This window comes from Trichosurus vulpecula, chromosome 4, assembly GCF_011100635.1.
Source record: "Trichosurus vulpecula isolate mTriVul1 chromosome 4, mTriVul1.pri, whole genome shotgun sequence".
NCBI lineage: Eukaryota > Metazoa > Chordata > Mammalia > Diprotodontia > Phalangeridae > Trichosurus > Trichosurus vulpecula.
This window is the reverse complement of record NC_050576.1, coordinates 33150502-33167865: the sequence shown is the minus strand read 5'-3', so window position 1 is coordinate 33167865 and position 17364 is coordinate 33150502.

Sequence of the window (17364 nt, the reverse complement as noted above, 5' to 3'; positions counted from 1 at the left end):
TTTTCCTATGGCTGCCCTATGAACCCCCACACCTCTCAGGCTTCCTGGAGCCACTGGGGAGGAGAGGAAAAACAGGACCTAGGACAGAGGGCCTGGGGGAGGTGGGTCAGAACTCTTAGGCCTGAGCCTAGCCTAGGGTGGGACCTCTAACATGAAGCACCTTGTGTAGCCACATCCGGGTTTCCTGCTACTGATAATTTTGGAGACATGATGAGACTAGCAAGGTTTGTTGAAGCTTAGACCCTCAGGGCCTGGAAATCGAGGTCCAGAGAGGGGAAGGGGCTTGCCCAAATCCACCTTGGAAGCCATGGGCAGAGATACCCATAGGTCCTGACTCCTAGGGCAGGGCCACAGCACTGGAGGACTCCAGGATGCCAGGAGAGAGTCCTCCAGGGGATCCAGCCGCCTGCTCAACAGCACAGGACCCTAGCTGGGGCCAGCACAGGAGAAGCAGGCCTGAGCCTGGGCCTCATGGGAAGTAGACCTTCCATCTCCCCAGGCAGTCCCTTCTTTAGGATTTTGGGAAAGTTCCCCCAACATTTTTAGGCCCAGATACAAGAGCATTCACCATCTTGTCTGCCCTTCTCTGGTCACACCCCAGCTTGTCAATGTCCTCCTTAAACTGTTATGCCCACTACTCCAAATGAGGTGTGTTGAGGACAAAGAACAGAAGGGGTTGTCACCTTCTTCCTGGAAATCACCTCTCTTGGTGAGGCCTAGGGCCGTATTAGCTCTGACCTGGCCAGAAGAGACATCAAAAGTAATCTGGTCCAACCCATTTATTCTCCAGGTGAGGAAACAGGCCCACAGAGGAAGCTCTCCAAGGCTGCACAGGTAAATCCCAGACCCAGGTCTTCTGATTCCCGATCCAGTTCTCTGATGGGAACACCTGGCTGTGCCCTGCGTGGATGCTCCTGCCCTGCCTAGCCTCCTGGAAGCCTTGGACGCCTGGCTTATGGGCAGCTGTGTCCTTCCCCTCCCCTTCATCCCCCATCCTTTGAGCTGCCAAACCTGCTTTTCCTGTGGCAAACAGAACAGGGAATAGCAAGACCTGCCTGGGGGAGGCAGCCAGGCCCCAAGCACCTGGACTCCTCAAAGGACTTCCCGCTCCCTGTGGCCCAGGGCCTCCCTATGCCCGACCCTGCCCAGCTCTTGTGCCAGGCTCTGTACCACCCACCCTTTCCAGGCAGGAGGCCTGTGTTCCAGGCCAGGCTCCACCCTGACTTCCTTAGGCTACATGACCTTGTGCACATTGCTCTTCTCTCTGGGTCTCAATTTTCCTGTCTGTGAGGTGGGAAAAGCAATTCCCTCAAAGCCCTGGTCCTTGGTGGGATTTAGGAAGAGGGGCTGTTGGCAGGGAGGAAACCAGAAATAAACTCTGCAGGAGGCGATGGAAAGCCACTGAAGATTTCTGAGAAGGGCATCAGGCACACCTGTTCAACGGGAGATGAACCGGAAGAGAGGCTGGAGACTTGAAGACCAAGCCTGGGACCTGGAGAAATTCTCTCTTCCCCATTCTTTAAAGCCTAACCCAAAGGCTTCCCCCAGAAACCTTTCCCCTGGGGCCTGAGGAAGCCCTCCTCACCACATAGCGATATCCTTATCTTAAGATTACATTGCTGCTGTCTAGATATTCTCCTTATTCCTTCCTAGACTAGCAGCTCCCTGAGGGCAAGGGCTGTGTCAGTTTCTCTCCAGTGCCAAACCTGCTCCCCAGCAGGTATTTCAGATTATAGTAAGGAGTCCAAGCAAGAGGCCATGACAGCCTGAACTTGAGGGGTGGCTATGTGAGTGGAGAGAAGGGGATGGATAAGACTGAGGCTGTGGAGTGGGAATCAAGACTTAAAAATGGAATGGGGAGAGGCTGGAAGACAGGCTAGAGGAGGAAGAGCAGGTTTGGGGGAAAGATGAAGAGTTGGAGATGTGTGTAGGTGGGAGATGGACTGCACACAAGTTCTGTCCTGGTCCCTATCTAGTCTATCCCTTATATTTTATGTTCACCTTTTTATGTACCTGGTGTCTCTCCAGCAAGAGTGGAAGCTCCTTGAGGGCAGGCACTGTTCCTATTGTCTGTTTAGCCCAAGAATGCAATACAGTTCCTGGTATATAGTAGGTGCTTAGTCAATGCTTGTTGTTTGATTATGTGGCCTTCAAGGGCTCAAGGGGAGCCCCAGATTCAGAGAGACTTGGGGGGCTAGTGACCTGCTGGCCAGGAAGAGGTCATGTGGGCCTGCCCCTTACTGTGACAGTAGCCAATGGCTGGATGGTGCACTAGACCTAGGTCAGCTCAGGCCTGGGCTCCCTGTGTGACCTGAGGCAAATCCCTGATTGCCCATCTGTAAAATGGAGCTTAGACTTGCTGGCCTTCCCTACCAGGCAGAACTACAGAGGTAAGAGTGAGAGCTGGGCTGAGAGGAGGTGCTGTCTGCCTGCAAAGTGCTCTACCACCGCTAGGACCCCAGGGAGATAGTGACCTGAGGGCTTTGAATGACAGGGTCAGGGACTCCTGAGGCCTAAACCGTGACTCTTCACCCCCACCCCCATTCCCTGAGGCTGAGGACATTTGAGAGAGGGCTGGGGGTGGGTCTTGCAATTCTTAAGGCCTTCCCGCCACCCCAGGCAGCCCGCCAGGATTAGACATGGTTTCTGGAAGAGAGGCCAAGAGAAGCAGGAATTAACTGACCTGAAGCCAGAAATAGCCTGGAGGGGCTGACGTCACTGACTCCCACAGTCCCCCTCACCCCTAGTGTAGCTGGGAGAGTCAGGCAACCTTCTCTGGTGCATGAGAGAGAGACTGAGATAGAGAGTCAGGGATCCCAGGCCTCCCAGCCTTCGCCCCCAGTGTGTGTGACAAAGATACAGAGACAAAGTCAGTGAATAAACATTTGGGGAGATGAGGAAAGGCAAAAGACAGTCCCTGTTCTCAAGACGCTCGGGTCAAGACACAAACAGTTCTGTACAAACAAGTCACAGATGGGACAAGGTGGGCATCAGCATGGGGGAAGGCCCTAGCATGGAGGGGCATCAGGAAAGGCTTCTTGCAGAAGGTGAAATTTTAGCTGGGACTTGAAGGAAGCCAGGGAAGCAGGGAGGTGGAGATGAGGAAGGGGAGCAGTCCAGGCTTGAGGGACAGACAGAAAAATGCCTGGAACAGGAATAGGGAATTTCTTGTGATAATATCTATAGAGCGCTTAGCACTAGTGCTAGCACATAGTAGGTGCATAATAAATGCTTGTTCCCCTTGTGAGAGGAACTGCAAGATCAGTGTGAATGGATCTCAGAATACAGGCGGGGAAGGAGGAGAAGGTAGAAGACCACTGGAAAGGAAGGGGGACTGAGTGACGAAGAGCTCTGAATGCCAAACAGAATTTTGTATTTGATCCTGGAGGTGATAGGTAACCACTGGAGTTCATTGCATGGGGAGGTGTGTGACGTGGTCCGATCTACAATTTAGGGAAATTACTTTGAGGGCTGAAAGGAGGAGGGATTGGAAAACTTGAGGCAGGTAGACCCACCAGCAGCTCTTTCAATAGTCCAGGGGTCAGATGATGAGGGCCCCCAACTGGCGGCACCATAGAGGAGAGACAGGGATGTATCTGAAAGATGTTGCGATGTAGAAGTGATAAAGAACCCAAAGATTGGATATGGGAGGTGAGAGAGAGTGGAGTCAGTGCGGACACTTAGCCTGGGTGATTGAGAGGACAGTGATGTCCTCAACAGTAATGGGGAAGTTAGGAATGGGAGGGAATGGGGGAGAAAGATAATGAGTTCAGTTCTGGACACTTTGAGTTTAAAAATTGTCTGAAGGGCTCCCAGTTCAAGATGTCCAGTGGGCAGTTGGAGGCATGAGTCTGGAGGGCAGCAGAGAGGGCAGGGCAGGATAAGTAGACCTAAGAGTCATCAGCATACAGATGATTACTGAACCCACGGGAGATGGTGAGATCAAGTGAGATAGTACAGATGGAGAAGAGAGCCTAGGACAGCCTCGTGGGACACCTACGGTCAGCAGGAATGACACGGATGAAGATCCAGCAAAGGAGACTGAGTGTTCAGATAGGTAAGAGAACCGGGAGAAAGTAGAGTCTTGAAAACCAAGAGAGAAGAGAGTATCACGTAGAAGAGGGTGATCCACAGAGTCAAAGGCGGTCAAGGAGAATGAGGATGGGGAAAAGACCACTGGATTCGGGCAATTACAAGATCATTAGTAACTTTGGAGAGGACAGTTTCAGGAGAATGATGGGGTTGGAAGCCATACTGTAAAGGGTTAAGAAGAGAGTGAGAGGAAAGGAAGTGTAGATGGCCTTCTCAAGAAATTTAGCCGCAAAAGGGAGGAAGGACATGGGATGTTAGCTAGCAGGGATGGAGGGATCAAAGAGACTGCTAAGGGAGAGAGCAAGAATGGTAGAGGAAGCAATCTTAGAGAAGATGGGCTGGAATGGGATGACTTGTACATGCAGAGGGGTTTCTCTTGGCAAGGAGAAGGGCCACCTCCTCCTGTGATATAGGAGTGAAGGAGAAGACAATGGCAGAAGGAATGAATCTGTGTTATATGAGATGAGGAGGCTGGGAGAAGAGGGAGCTCTCAGTGAATGGGCTTCTTTTTTTCTGTAAACCATGGACAAAAGTTCTCAGCCAAGAGGGTGGAGGGAGTCATGGGATGTTTGAGGAGGATAAGGAGGTTTGGAAGAGCTGATGTGGTGGAGCTGACAGTGAGTTAATTAGGGAGGTGTAAAGGAATTGCCGAGCAGTTGTGAGGGCCCAGTTAAGGTTGTATAAACATAAATTTGTAGTGGACCTAGTTAGCATAGTTTTATGATTTTCATGGTTTTGTTCAGCTGCACAGATGTAGGAAAAAGAAACAGGTCCCTCAGTCTCAGATACCAGTATATGTATGTGGGGGAGGGGGGAGGAGAGGAAGCGTGGGAGGGAGAGGGAGAGACAGAAACAGAGACACAAAGAGAAACAGTGTCAGAGGTCCCAGGCCCCACAGCCTCAGCTCACAGTAATTAGAGGTGGGTGAGGGAAGTATTGTCCCCTGGGGAGGTTCCAGGGCAAATGGAAACCACATGTGGATTTTAGTTCTGCCAAGAGGTGGGTCTGGGGATCCAGGCCTGTGTGGCAGGTCCTGACAAAGCTTAGGGAATGAATCACAGATTATCTGTCCCTTTACCCAGCCCACAAGTGACACCCCCTACCCTGCCCCTGGAAGGCCAGAAGGGATGGGGCTTTGTCCGTTTGCATGTCCCCCCTCTCGGGAGTAGAGTATGGGGAATGAGTGGGTCAGCCAATGGGTAACTAACTGAATAAGTGAGTGAATGACTTAGTGAAGGAATGAATAAATGAAGTAAATGACAGGGAAGGAAGGAAGGAATTACTGGGCAAAGGAAATTTTTTTGGTTTTCGAAAGTTGAAAGGATGTAGCTTCTCATGGTTCTGGGTCCCCAGTTTCCTATTGAGTTGGGGCAAGGATGTGATCTCCAGTTCACCCTTGCCAGGCCTGCCCTTCTTCACATGGGCACACCACCCATACCCAACATGCCTTCAAGCAGGTACTAATTACCCAAGATGGAGACAGGCCTGGTAGAGTGGACCAAGCCACCCATTGGTCCAAAGATCCTGCCATTCGAGGCTGGGGCCCAAGAGTATGATTAGATGTCTGTCTCAAAGCAGGAAGGATCTCTATACACAACCATGGTGGGTTCTGTGATTCCCCACAGCTCAGAATCCCAGATTCTCAGGGCTAGAAGGGCCTTATAGAGTCTGAGCCCTGCCAAATCCAGGTTTCCTGTACCACAGCCAAACAATGCAGCCACTTCCTGAAGACCTCCAGCGATGGGCAGCACACCACTCACCAAAGCAACCCTTCTCATCTGGGGACAGCTCTTCTGGCCAGGAAGGCTTTACAAACACTGATGTACCTGGACCAGCCTGGGGCCCTTGCTGAAATAAGCTCATGACCTCCCCCTGGTGTCCCGAATCTGTATATTCTTTATACCCACATGACTAAACCCTGGAAATTCACTTGCCTGGTCTGGAGCAGTGATGGGAGGATGGGTAAAGAGAGCCGGGACCATCCTCCAACTTGGTGCCACGACTTGGAGGTGGAAGGTAAGCAGGGCTGGGACAGGCGGGTCTAGTGGGGCTCAGGCTGGGGGTGGAAGCTTGGCGGTCAGCCTTCAAAGGCTGCCATCCCTAGAAAGAGAAGCCTCTTCGGTGCCCCTGGTCCCTCACACCTCCTCCCAGTTCGTCTTGGGTTTGCCCCCTCTACTACTGTGCAGGCCTCTTCTCCCTCTCTAGACTGAGAGCTTAGAGAGGGCAGGACCAGGGCTGCCCTAAGCCTGGGGCTCAACAAACAGAGCTGGAAAAGACCTCAAAGGTCATCCGGCCCAAACTTCTCATTTAACCATGAGGAAACCACAAATGGCTGGGCCAAGGTCACTCAGCCAGTAAAAGTCGGGGGTTGGATTTGCACCTTGGTCTTTTAGTGCTTATATTAGTGAGCTGGGCTGCTCCTATGGAAAGGTCAAGGGTTCGAAGCTAGTCAAAGGCCTGGGCCCACGCTCAGGTACAGCCTGAGTGGTGAGCTGGGGTGGGGTGGGGGTGGTTGAGTTCAGGCCAGCGAGGCTTGAGGCCTTGGGGCCAGGCCAGTCCAGAGCACAGAATGACCAGCTCTATCCAGACCCTGTGAGGCCAGGCTTTGGGACAGAGAGTCCAAGGGCTCTGGCCAAAGCGGCTCTCCAGGACTTTCCCCAAGGGTTCCCTCATTCTTCCTGCCTCAGAAAACATGGCTGATGTGTTTGCAAGCAAGGGCCCAGAGCAGGAGGAAGGCATGCCAGGCTGGGAGTCAGGAGACTTGGGTTCTGCCACTCACTCACATACTTTGTGACCTTGGACAAATCACTTCCCCCAGTCTCTGCTTCCTGGATGTGAGCTGTTACTATGTTTGGGCAGAGGGGAACTCCCATTTGAGTCAGAGCTGGTAAGCTTAGTCTGCCCTCTTCTCCACCAAGCCACACCAAGAGGGCAAGGAATGAAGAGTCAGGTCACACACAATGATCTAGATGGGAAAAACCCAGGTGTCCCATCAGGGCTCTGGCCCCTCCCCTTCCTATCTATCCCCCAAAGGCGGCCCTCCTCTAGTCTGGGCAGAATCCCCGATTCATGGACCCCCTCCTGCCACCACCTGCCCCCTTCAGTCCAGTCACTTATCCTGAGTCTCAGGGCAGTCTAGCCATGGCTCCCATCACACACAGACAGTGGCTAGTGTCAGTCCAACACAATCCTCTCCCTGTCCCTATGTTCCTAGACGCCCTATTTCTCCCTTGAAAACTCTGGCTGGAACGAGTGGATAGAGCTCTGGATGTGGAGTCAGGAAGATCAGGGTTCAAATCCCACCTCAGACGTTTACTAGCTGGATGACCCTGGGCAAAAATAGTTTTGTGCCTCAGTTTCCTCATATGTAAAATGATAGGATTGAACTTGATGGCTTCTAAGGTCTCTATGATTCTGTGAATGAGGCCTCCTGTGCCCTTGGAAAGACGGGACAATACTCTGGGTTGGAGGGCAGGTGACAAAAAGACCTTGGGGAATTCCCAAGCTGAGCAAGACAGGCAAGCAGGCTGATTGCAGCTAGCCTTCAGGTCCCTCCCCAATCCCCCTTCTCTCCCAAATTGGAATGCTTGTTCCTTAGCCTCCCTCCTTCCTCTTTCCTCCTCCTTCCTGGCTTGACTGTGTCAGAGGGGATAGCAGTGGCGGCCTCCGCTCCTGCTCAGGGAAGGACAAACAGAGCACTCTGGGACAGCACATTCCCACCTACTACAGGGGCTGCTGGCCTGGCTGGTGCTTCTGCACTCGGGCCCAGTCCATGCTGCTGGTGGAGCTCATGCCTCAGCTCAACCCTAGACCTTGGAGGAAGAGCAAATGCTCAGGGGTCAGAGGACCTGGATCAAGGTCAGCTTGGCCACTGCCTCCCTGAGCAACCTGCTCCAGGACTCAGTTTCTTCTTCTGTGAGCTGGGTAGTTGGCTGGGGCAGCCTCTAGGTCCTCTCTGGCTCTGACAGCCTACAGGTCAGCCCCATGTTCTCTGAATTACTTGCAAAGGCAATAAGGAAGCTGAGACCAACAGGGCTGAAGCAGATATACTCAATGGCTGCTCCAAGGCTGGCCTTCTGGGTGGCCAGGACATGCAGGCCAGGACAAGGGGTCTTCCCTCAGAAGAAGAGTGATCTCCCCAGATGATCCACTTGTCTAAAGGCTGAAGGAGAGAAGGGGGAAGGGATGGAGGGAAAGAAAGGCTCCGTTACTTTCAGGAAGTCTCCTCTCCAAGTGCCTGCCCCTGTCTCTGGGGCTTTCCTCCTTCCCCCTGCCACAGCAGTGTTGAAAACCCACTCAGACCAGGGCCTCCTGGAGGACACAGCTATTCCCCTCAGATCAGGGGCTCCCCAGGGCAGGACTGTGTCCCCCTCTCAGATTATGGGCTCCCAAAGGCAGGGCGGTATCTCCCCTCAGATCAGGGGCTTGGAGAACATGGAAAGTCAGAGCTGAAAAGGCTGTTGGAGACCTTCTAATTCAAATCCTTCCGTTTATAGGTAAGCAGAAGGGACTTGCCTGAGGTAGCTCAGTGAGGGTGGACCCAGGAGGGATGAGAAAAAGAAGCTGTGTCAGTAGGGTGCAGAGAACCCTGAGAATGGTGCTAGGGGTCAAGGGGCAGGGTGCTGGAGGGAGTCCAGAGTCTCAGAATGGGGGAAGGGGCCTAGTCTGGGAGCCAGGAGGCTCTGGATTCAAATCACAGCTGGGCCTTGGCTCTGAGAGGGGCAGAGGGGCTGGCATGAGCCTAAGTTGTCAGGAAAGACTTCCTGGCAGGGCTGAGCTGAGGCAGGAAGATGCTCTGAACAGGGGAGGTAGTGCATAAATGGATGACCAGGTCCTCCACCTGCCCAGCCCCAGCCCCAGCCCCAGGGACACTTCTGAAATGCTTTGCCTCCCACTTTTAAACTTAAGCCCCTTGGTCTCTCTCCTACACCCACCCGACCCTCGTTGTCCTGGGACTGTTCAGGAGTCACCAGCCTCAGGGGTTCCTCCATGGACATCAGTGCAGGGTCTCTTGGGGGATCTAGGGGAGAAACTGCCAAAATAGGTGGGGTGGTGGGGTGGTGGAGATATTCCTGAGGGAGAGGAAACAGCCATGGCCTGGGCCCTGACTTTAATTCCAGCTTGGCTACTTACTTGCTATATGACCTTGGACCAGTCCCTTCCCTTCTCTGGAGCCCAATTTCCTGTAAAATTTCTGTAAAATAAGAGGGGGAAGGATGTTTAACTAGCTGGTCTCTCTCTTGAGGTCTTTCCTCTAGCTCTAAATCTTTTCCAATCCTCTAACCTCCAAGGTCCCTTCGGAGTGTCCCCCTGGACAGTGGATGTGCCAAGCTGCAGGTTATGACTAAGTCGAGCACCCATCTGTCCTCACCATCCTTCCTGCTTCCTTCCCTTCCCCAGTCTGTCTGTCCTTCCCTCCCTCCCTCCATCCCTCCATGGCCCGGCCACCCTAGGCCCTCACAGACCCAGGGGCTGATGGGGAAGGAGCCACAGGCTGGTGCTGGAAGCCAATAAATTGGGAGTGTTCCCACGCTGGGTCCGGTACCTCGGCCGGCTTGGCTTGAACATTCTCTGCGGTGCTGCTCTCAGTCGGAGGTGTCGAAGGCGAAAACGTCGTCTGCCCAGGCCCTGGCTGGGATAGCGGGAGCCCAGCCCCCGGGGCCGGGGGGCACGGGCAGCGTGTAGAGGGCCCATTCAGGTCAATAAACAGCTCCCAGCAACTACCTCCTCAGGCTTTGCTGGAGCAGGCACCACAAAGGGGGTCTATGACACGGGGGCTGCCTACATAAAGGAAGGGCGGGGAAAGTGACCCTGGCCCATCCCCCCAAGCTAAACTCCTCAACCTCTCCCAAGGTCATCTGGGCCAGGCCCCTGCCTCAAGGTTGGATTGCATCCGTCTAGCCATCTGGAGAAGCTCCCTGCCCCCCAACCCCAGGAACAGATGAACTTCATTCACTCCCACACACCTTCACTCACACATCTTTCCATTCACTCATTAACTCATTTACTCGTTCACTCACACCCATTTTTTAATTCACACCTTCATTCGCTTACTGACATGCATTTTTTTTAACAAGCATTTATTATCTCTCTTCCCTCTATGCACACCCCATTAAACAATTAAACAAACAAACCAAAATCTCACAACAAACACACAGGGTCCAGCAGAACAAATTCCCATGTTGACTATGTCTAAAAGCACATGCCTCATTCTATATTTTTGGGTTCATCACCAAGACCATGACACAGCTCCACCAACAATGCATCAATGTGCCTATTTTCCCACAATCCCTCCAACATTTATCATTTCCCTCTTTGTTATCTTTGCTGGTCTGATGAATGTGAGATAGGACTTCAGAGTTGCTTTAATTTGCATTCATTTATTAGTGTGTGGGCATCCAGGTGGTATACCATGTGATATAATGCCTGGCCTGGAGTCAGGGAGACTTATCTTTCTGAGGTCAAATCCCAACTGTGTGACCCTGGGTAAGTCACTTAACCCTGTTGGCCTCAGTTTCCTCGTCTGTAAAATGAGCTGAAGAAGGAAATGGCAAACCACTCCAATATCTTTGCCAAGAAAACCCCAAATGGGATCAAGAAGAGTCAGACTTGAATTAACATTTTAAATCTTTTGTGATTGTCTTTTATGATATGGTTTGGCCAAGAATTTTCCCACTATCCATACCTGCAAAAGGTATCTGATCTGCTTCTCTTCTAATTTTTTTATAGGGACCTTTTATGTTCAGGTCATCTCTCTTAAGATTATTGTGGTATATGGAACAAGATGTTGGTCTAAACTTCATTTCTGACTGTTTTCTAGCTTTCCCAGTGTTTCTCGTTGAATAGGGTGGTATCACCCTCAAGTAGTTTATGTTTTGGGGTTTACTGAACACCAGGTTATTGAGTTTGATTGTTTCTCATTGTCCCTCCTGTTACACTGATCTACTAACTTTTTTAACCAGTATGAGATAGTTTTGATGATTACTGCTTTATGATCTAATTTGAGGCTTGGAAGTATTATCTATCCCACTTTAATTTTACAGGTGGATCCCCTCTTTTAGTCAGAGGGGTGATTGATTTGCTTGTGGAATTTTGCTATCCGACTTGATCAGTGTTTAGGTAGTTTTACCTGTTTTTGGTTTTTTTCGTTACATGAGAAGGCTCACAGGTTAGAGGGTCAAGGACAGAGGCTCCGAAGGGTTGGACCTTAGATATCATCTGGTTTATCTCCAAGGTCACACAGCTCGTAAGTAGCAGAGCACAGATTCAAATCCAGATCCTGTGACTTCACTTTCACTGCTGTAATAGAAGGAGTTGGGGGACTGAATAAACACAACTGTTGTAAAATTTTTAAAAACTTTTTATTATGAACTTGACAAATGTCAACAAACATGAACATTTCCTCACACACACACACAAAAAAGGATTGTACTGTGAATATCTATGAGATATGGCTTGGTTTTTTTAAAGTATAAATTAAATTTAACATGGTAGTTTGAAAAAAAAAAAAAAGAAGAGTCAGATTTGACTGAAAATGACCAAACAACAACATTTATTAGTGAGTTGGAACATTTTCAAGCTGACATCTTGGCTCTGCCCCCACATTCACCTCTGAACATTTTCTATATAGTTATTGATAGCTTAGATTTCCTCCTTTGAAAATTGCCTGTTCATATCTTTTGACCATTTATCTATTGGAGAATGAATCTTAAGTCTTATGAACTTGAATCAATTCCTCATATATCTTGGATATCAGAAGTTTTTCAGAGAAACTTGCAGCAAAGATTTTTTTTTTCGCATCTCCCTTCTCATTTTAATTGCATAAGATTTGTTTGTGCAAAAAACTTTTCAACAAAATCATCTATTTTGTCTTATTCAATTTAACCATTTAACCACTGGTATCGTCATGAATTCTTCCCTTAACCATAGATCTAAAAGGTAAATAATTTGTACCTCTAATTTACTTATGACGACACCTTTTATGTCTAAGTCATGGATACACTTGGAGTTTATCTAGATATATGGTGTGAGATGCTGGTCAATATCCAGTAACTGTCAAAGTGCTTTTGAGTTTTCCCAGAAGTTTTTGTCAAATAGCAAGTCCTTCTTCCCCCAGTAACTGGGGTCTTTGGGTTATTGAACACTGCTACTGTGTTTGTTTGCTTCTTCTATATGGTATGTATCTAATCTGGAAACTGACTTCTCTATTTCTTAACCAGATCATTTATAATAGGTAACTGCTTTGTACTACAATTTGAGATCCAGCTCTGATAAAACCCCCTTCCTTTCCATTTCATTTTTTTATTACTCTTGAAAATCAATCTTTATTGCTCCATAAAAATTTTGTCATTATTTTTTCTAGCTTTATAAAATAATCCTTTGGTAATTTGATTGATATGACACTGAATAAGTGTTTAATTTAGGTAGTATTGTCATTTTTATTATTTTGGCTCAATCTGAACATTTAATATTTCTTCAATTATTGAGGCCTGTCTTTATTTCTGCAAAGTGTTTTATAGTTGGATACATATAGTTCCTAGATATGCTATGTCTTGGTAGGTATACTCCCAAATATTTCATAGCTTCTATAGTTACTTTAAATGGGATTTTTCTTTCTAACTCTTCCTGTTGAATTTTGTTGGTAATATACAGGAACAATGATGACTTATGTGGATTTATTTTATATCCTCCAATTTTGCTGAAGTTATTATTTCAAAACTCCTTTTTAGGAGTTTTCTAAGTAAATCATCATATCATCTATAAAAAAGTAATAATTTTGTTTTCTCTATGCCTATGCTTATTCTTTTGATTTCTCTTTCTTGTCTTATCACTGTAGCTAGCATTTCTAGGACTATGTTAAATAGGGGTGGTGATCATGGACATTCTGGCTTTACCCCTGATCTTATTCCAAAAGGCTTCTAATTTTTGCCCATTACATGTGCAACATATACACTCTTTCTCTACTCTCTCAAGACCAGGCCTTGAAGCCAGGCCACACCTTCTCCAAGTTTTCAGGTACCTGAGAGGTTCTGGAGTGTGTCTTTTCTCTGCTATGAGCTTGAACCTCCACTGGCTGGGTTTCCCCCCATCTTTTAGGGAGCCAGTGACTGGTGTCACAGTTCCACCTAACTACCTAACATCAAGTAGCATTTTTTTTTGAGGGTGGAAGGCAGGGCAATTGGGGTTAGGTGACTTGCCCAAGGTCACACAGCTAGTAAGTGTGTCAAGTGTCTGAGGCTGGATTTGAACTCAGTTCCTTCTTACTCTGGGGCTGGTGCTCTACTCACTGGGCCACCTAGCTGCCCCATCAAGTAGCTTTTTACAAAGTGTTATTACCTTAAGGATACAGAAAGAACAAAATACAAATATTCCCACCTTCCAATACTTTAGGGGCACAATCTCTTCTATCTATACCACCTCAGACTTGGAAAGAGTAGGTTCAATTCCTACACAGTACCAGCCCTACCAAGTTCATGTCGAAAGGCAGCATCACTGCCAGATGAGTTTTTCTGTTAAGCTGGAGTCCTGAAGGTGATTCTTTGTTCCTCAGGGCATCCATGCTGTGAAGATCCATGCAAACCTGGCCTAGATTCTGACTCCTAAATTCCTATGGTTCACTCTTCTGCTTTTGAAATTCCCAATGTTGGAAACTCCACTCCTTCTACCTAGAACAGAAAAGAATGGACAAAAAGGCCAAGGAAACCCCACTTCTCAGAGGCCATATGGTCTCAGAGGAGGAAGACTCCTACAGCCCTTCCCCTTACAGTGTGGTCTCTCTATCAGACACCGTCATTCCAACCAAGGTCAGCTAATGACAATAAGGCAAAGAGGGTCAAATGACAGCAAAGAGAAGGCTAAAGGGCCTTTCTGAATGTACACCAGCATGTCTGTGCATGCTCCAATTACTCCAAGGCGCTTACATCCCACAATTCTCCCAGAGGCAGCTCACTGGTCCTCCTGGTGGAGGAATGCCATTCAAATGATCTGAGAATGGACCACATTCTCATGGTACATACGTGTAATCTTGGTTTCAGATAGATATTATTAGTACAATGAGTAAATGTCCATTTTATTCCTATGCTTTCCAGTGTTGTGGTTTGATTTGGTTTTGGGGTGTGTGTGTGTGTACGTGTGTACGTGTGTGTGTGTGTGTGTGTGTGTATTTTAACAAAAATGGGAGTTTGATTTTATCAAAAAGCCTTTTCAGTGTCTATGGCTATTATCATGCCATTTTTATCATTATTAACATGATTCATTATATTTGTAGTCTTTTTTATGTCGAACCAACCTTGATGTAAATTCAATCTAGCATAGTATTTAATCTTTCTAACATGTTGCTGTAGCTTATTTGTTAATATTGTACTTAAAATTTTTGCCATGATGATCTATAATAATATAATATTAATAATTATGTATAGTGTATCATAAGTGATAATAATCTATAATTTTGTCTATTTTGTCTCTCCCTGGTTTAGGTATCAAGACCATATTTATTATAGGAAAGTTTGGAAAAAATTTTTCATTCCTTATTATTGAAGACAGGCCAGGTGGCACAGTGGATAGAGTGTCAGGCCTGGAGTCAGGAAGACTTGAGTTCAAATCTAGCCTCAGACACTTACTAGCTATGTGACCTAGGCGAGTCACTTAACCCTGTTGGCCTCAGTTTCCTCATCTGTAAAATGAACTGAAGAAGGAAATGGCAAACCCTTTCAGTATTTCTGCCAAGAAAACCCCAAAAGAGGTCACAAAGATCAGACATGACTGAAAATTACTAAACAACAAATTATTGAAGATAGTTTATATGACATTGGAACTTGTACTTTGGATTTTTCATATAATTCACTTGTAAATCCATCTGATCCTGCCTTGGTCAATTTCTTTTTCAGTTATTGTGTTACCTAAATAGTCTATTTTTTGTCAGACCTATGAAGAGGGAAAGAGTTCATGACCAAAGAAGATATAAGGAGTGTGAACCTCCTGTGAGTGGAGGTAAAATGGATAATTCTGACTACATAAAATTTAAAAAGGTTTGCACAAACAAAACCAATTCAGCCAAAATTAGAAGAGAAGCAGGAAAATGGGGGGAAAATTCTTTGCAGCAAGCCTCCCTGACAAATTTCATTTCTCAAATCTATAGGGAGCTGAGTCAGATTTATAATAATAAAAGCTATTCCCCAATTGATATGTGGTCAAAAGCAGTTTTCAGAGGAAGAAATCCAAGCCATCAATCCGAGCCCTATTAAAAAAAAACCAACAACTCTAAATCACTAATAATTAGAGAAATGCAAATTGAGATAACTGGTTGGGGCAGCTAGGTGGTGCAGTGAGTAGAGCACTGGCCCTGGAGTCAGGAGGACCTGAGTTCAAATCCAGCCTCAGACACTTGACACACTTACTAGCTGTGTGACCTTGGGCAAGTCACTTAACCCCAATTGCCCTGCCTTCCACCCTCCAAAAAAAAAAAAGCAAAATACCTGGTTAAGTAGCACCTCATCCCATCAGATTGGCTAAAATGACAAAAAAGAAAAAAGAAAGTGACAAGTGCTGGAGGGGATGTGAAAAAATAGCTATATTAATGCATTTTTTATGAATGAATTTATTTCTCTTTAGTTTACAACACTCAGTTCCACAAGTTTTTGAGTTCCAAATTTTCTCACCTCTCCCCTTCCCCCCCCAAGATGGCATATAATCCGATATAGGTTCTACATATATATACCTTCACATTAAACATATTTTCCCAGTAATCAAGTTGTAAAGAAGAATATAACCGATGAAATGAACCATGAGAAAGATGTAACAAAACCAAAAATAAAATAAAGTAAAATAACAAGACAGAGAGCAAATAGTCTGCCTCAATCTGCATTCAGATTCTGTAATTCTTTCTCTGGATGTGGATAGCCATTTCCATCATGAATCTTTTGTAGCTGTTTTAGAACCTTGCATACTAATGCATTGTTAATGGAGCTATGAACTCAAGCTATTCTGGAAAGCAATTTGAAACTCAAAAAGCTTTTAAACTGTGCATGTGTTCCCTTTGACCCAGCACTATTGCTACTAGATCTACACCCCAAAGTGACCAAAGAAAGAGGAAAAGGATCGATATGTACAAAAATCTTTAAAGCAACTCTGTGGTGGCAAAGAATTGGAAACTGAAGGGATGCTCATCAATTGAGGAATGGCTGGGCAGTATGATATTTGAATGTGATGGAATACTTTTGGACTTTAAGAAATGATGAAGGGGATGGCTTTAGAAAAACTTGGGAAGATTGGTATGAACTGATGCAAAATGAGGGAGCAAAACCAGGAGAACAATTGATACATTACTAACACAATTGTAAAGATGATCAGCTTTGAAGGACTTAAGAATCCTGATTAACATAATGACCCACAATAATTCCAAAAGACTGATGATGAAACATGCAATCCACCTCTGACAGAGAACTGAAGGACTCAGAGTGTAGATGTGTATATTTTCTTCTCTTTCTTTTTCTTTCAATTTTGGATATGCATAATGTGGTAATTATTATTATTTTAGCATGAATACACATATTTGTAAGACATTTCGTTTTTCTTGCCTCCTTAGTGAGGGATGTGGAGAGGAAAGGAGAGAATAAAATAAAATAAATAAAATAAAATAAAATTGAGTTATTGGCGGGAGGGATTGTCTATTTCTTCTTTTGTTAATCTGGGTGTTTTATATTTTTGTAAGTCTGCATGCACTCTATCATTTTTGTTGGAATATGATTGGGCAAAATGATTTTTGGTAATTTCCTATATTTCCTCAATTGTCACAAATTCTTTTTCATTTTTTACATGAACTTGGTTTACCTCTCTCTTTTAAAAAAAATTAGATGAACTCAGTTTGTTTTGTTAGTAACATGAGCAGAGAACATGGGCAGAGAACCTCAGATAGTGCCTCCTGGAGAACACCAGGGAGCAGATGGTGTGTCTTCACATGGAGGATGCTAGGATGCTACTTCCAGGAGGAATGTGACAAGTAAGTTAAATGCCTTGGAGAGACCATGGACCACCATGCATAGTAACTATGATTGGGAGGACCCTTTTTCAGTTGGCTGCTTAGCCAAAATGTCAGCATCTTCAAACACGACTAAGCCGGCTTTGGCTGATTGTCTTTGTATCATTCATGCCTGGTGGCAATTGACTTCCAGAGAGAGATCCCACATATAATGTAGATGCTCCAGCCCTCTCTCCCAGAATCAAGTCTGCTCCATCACATCTTAGGGTCCTAGGGTCCCTGAAGGGTCTGTGGGT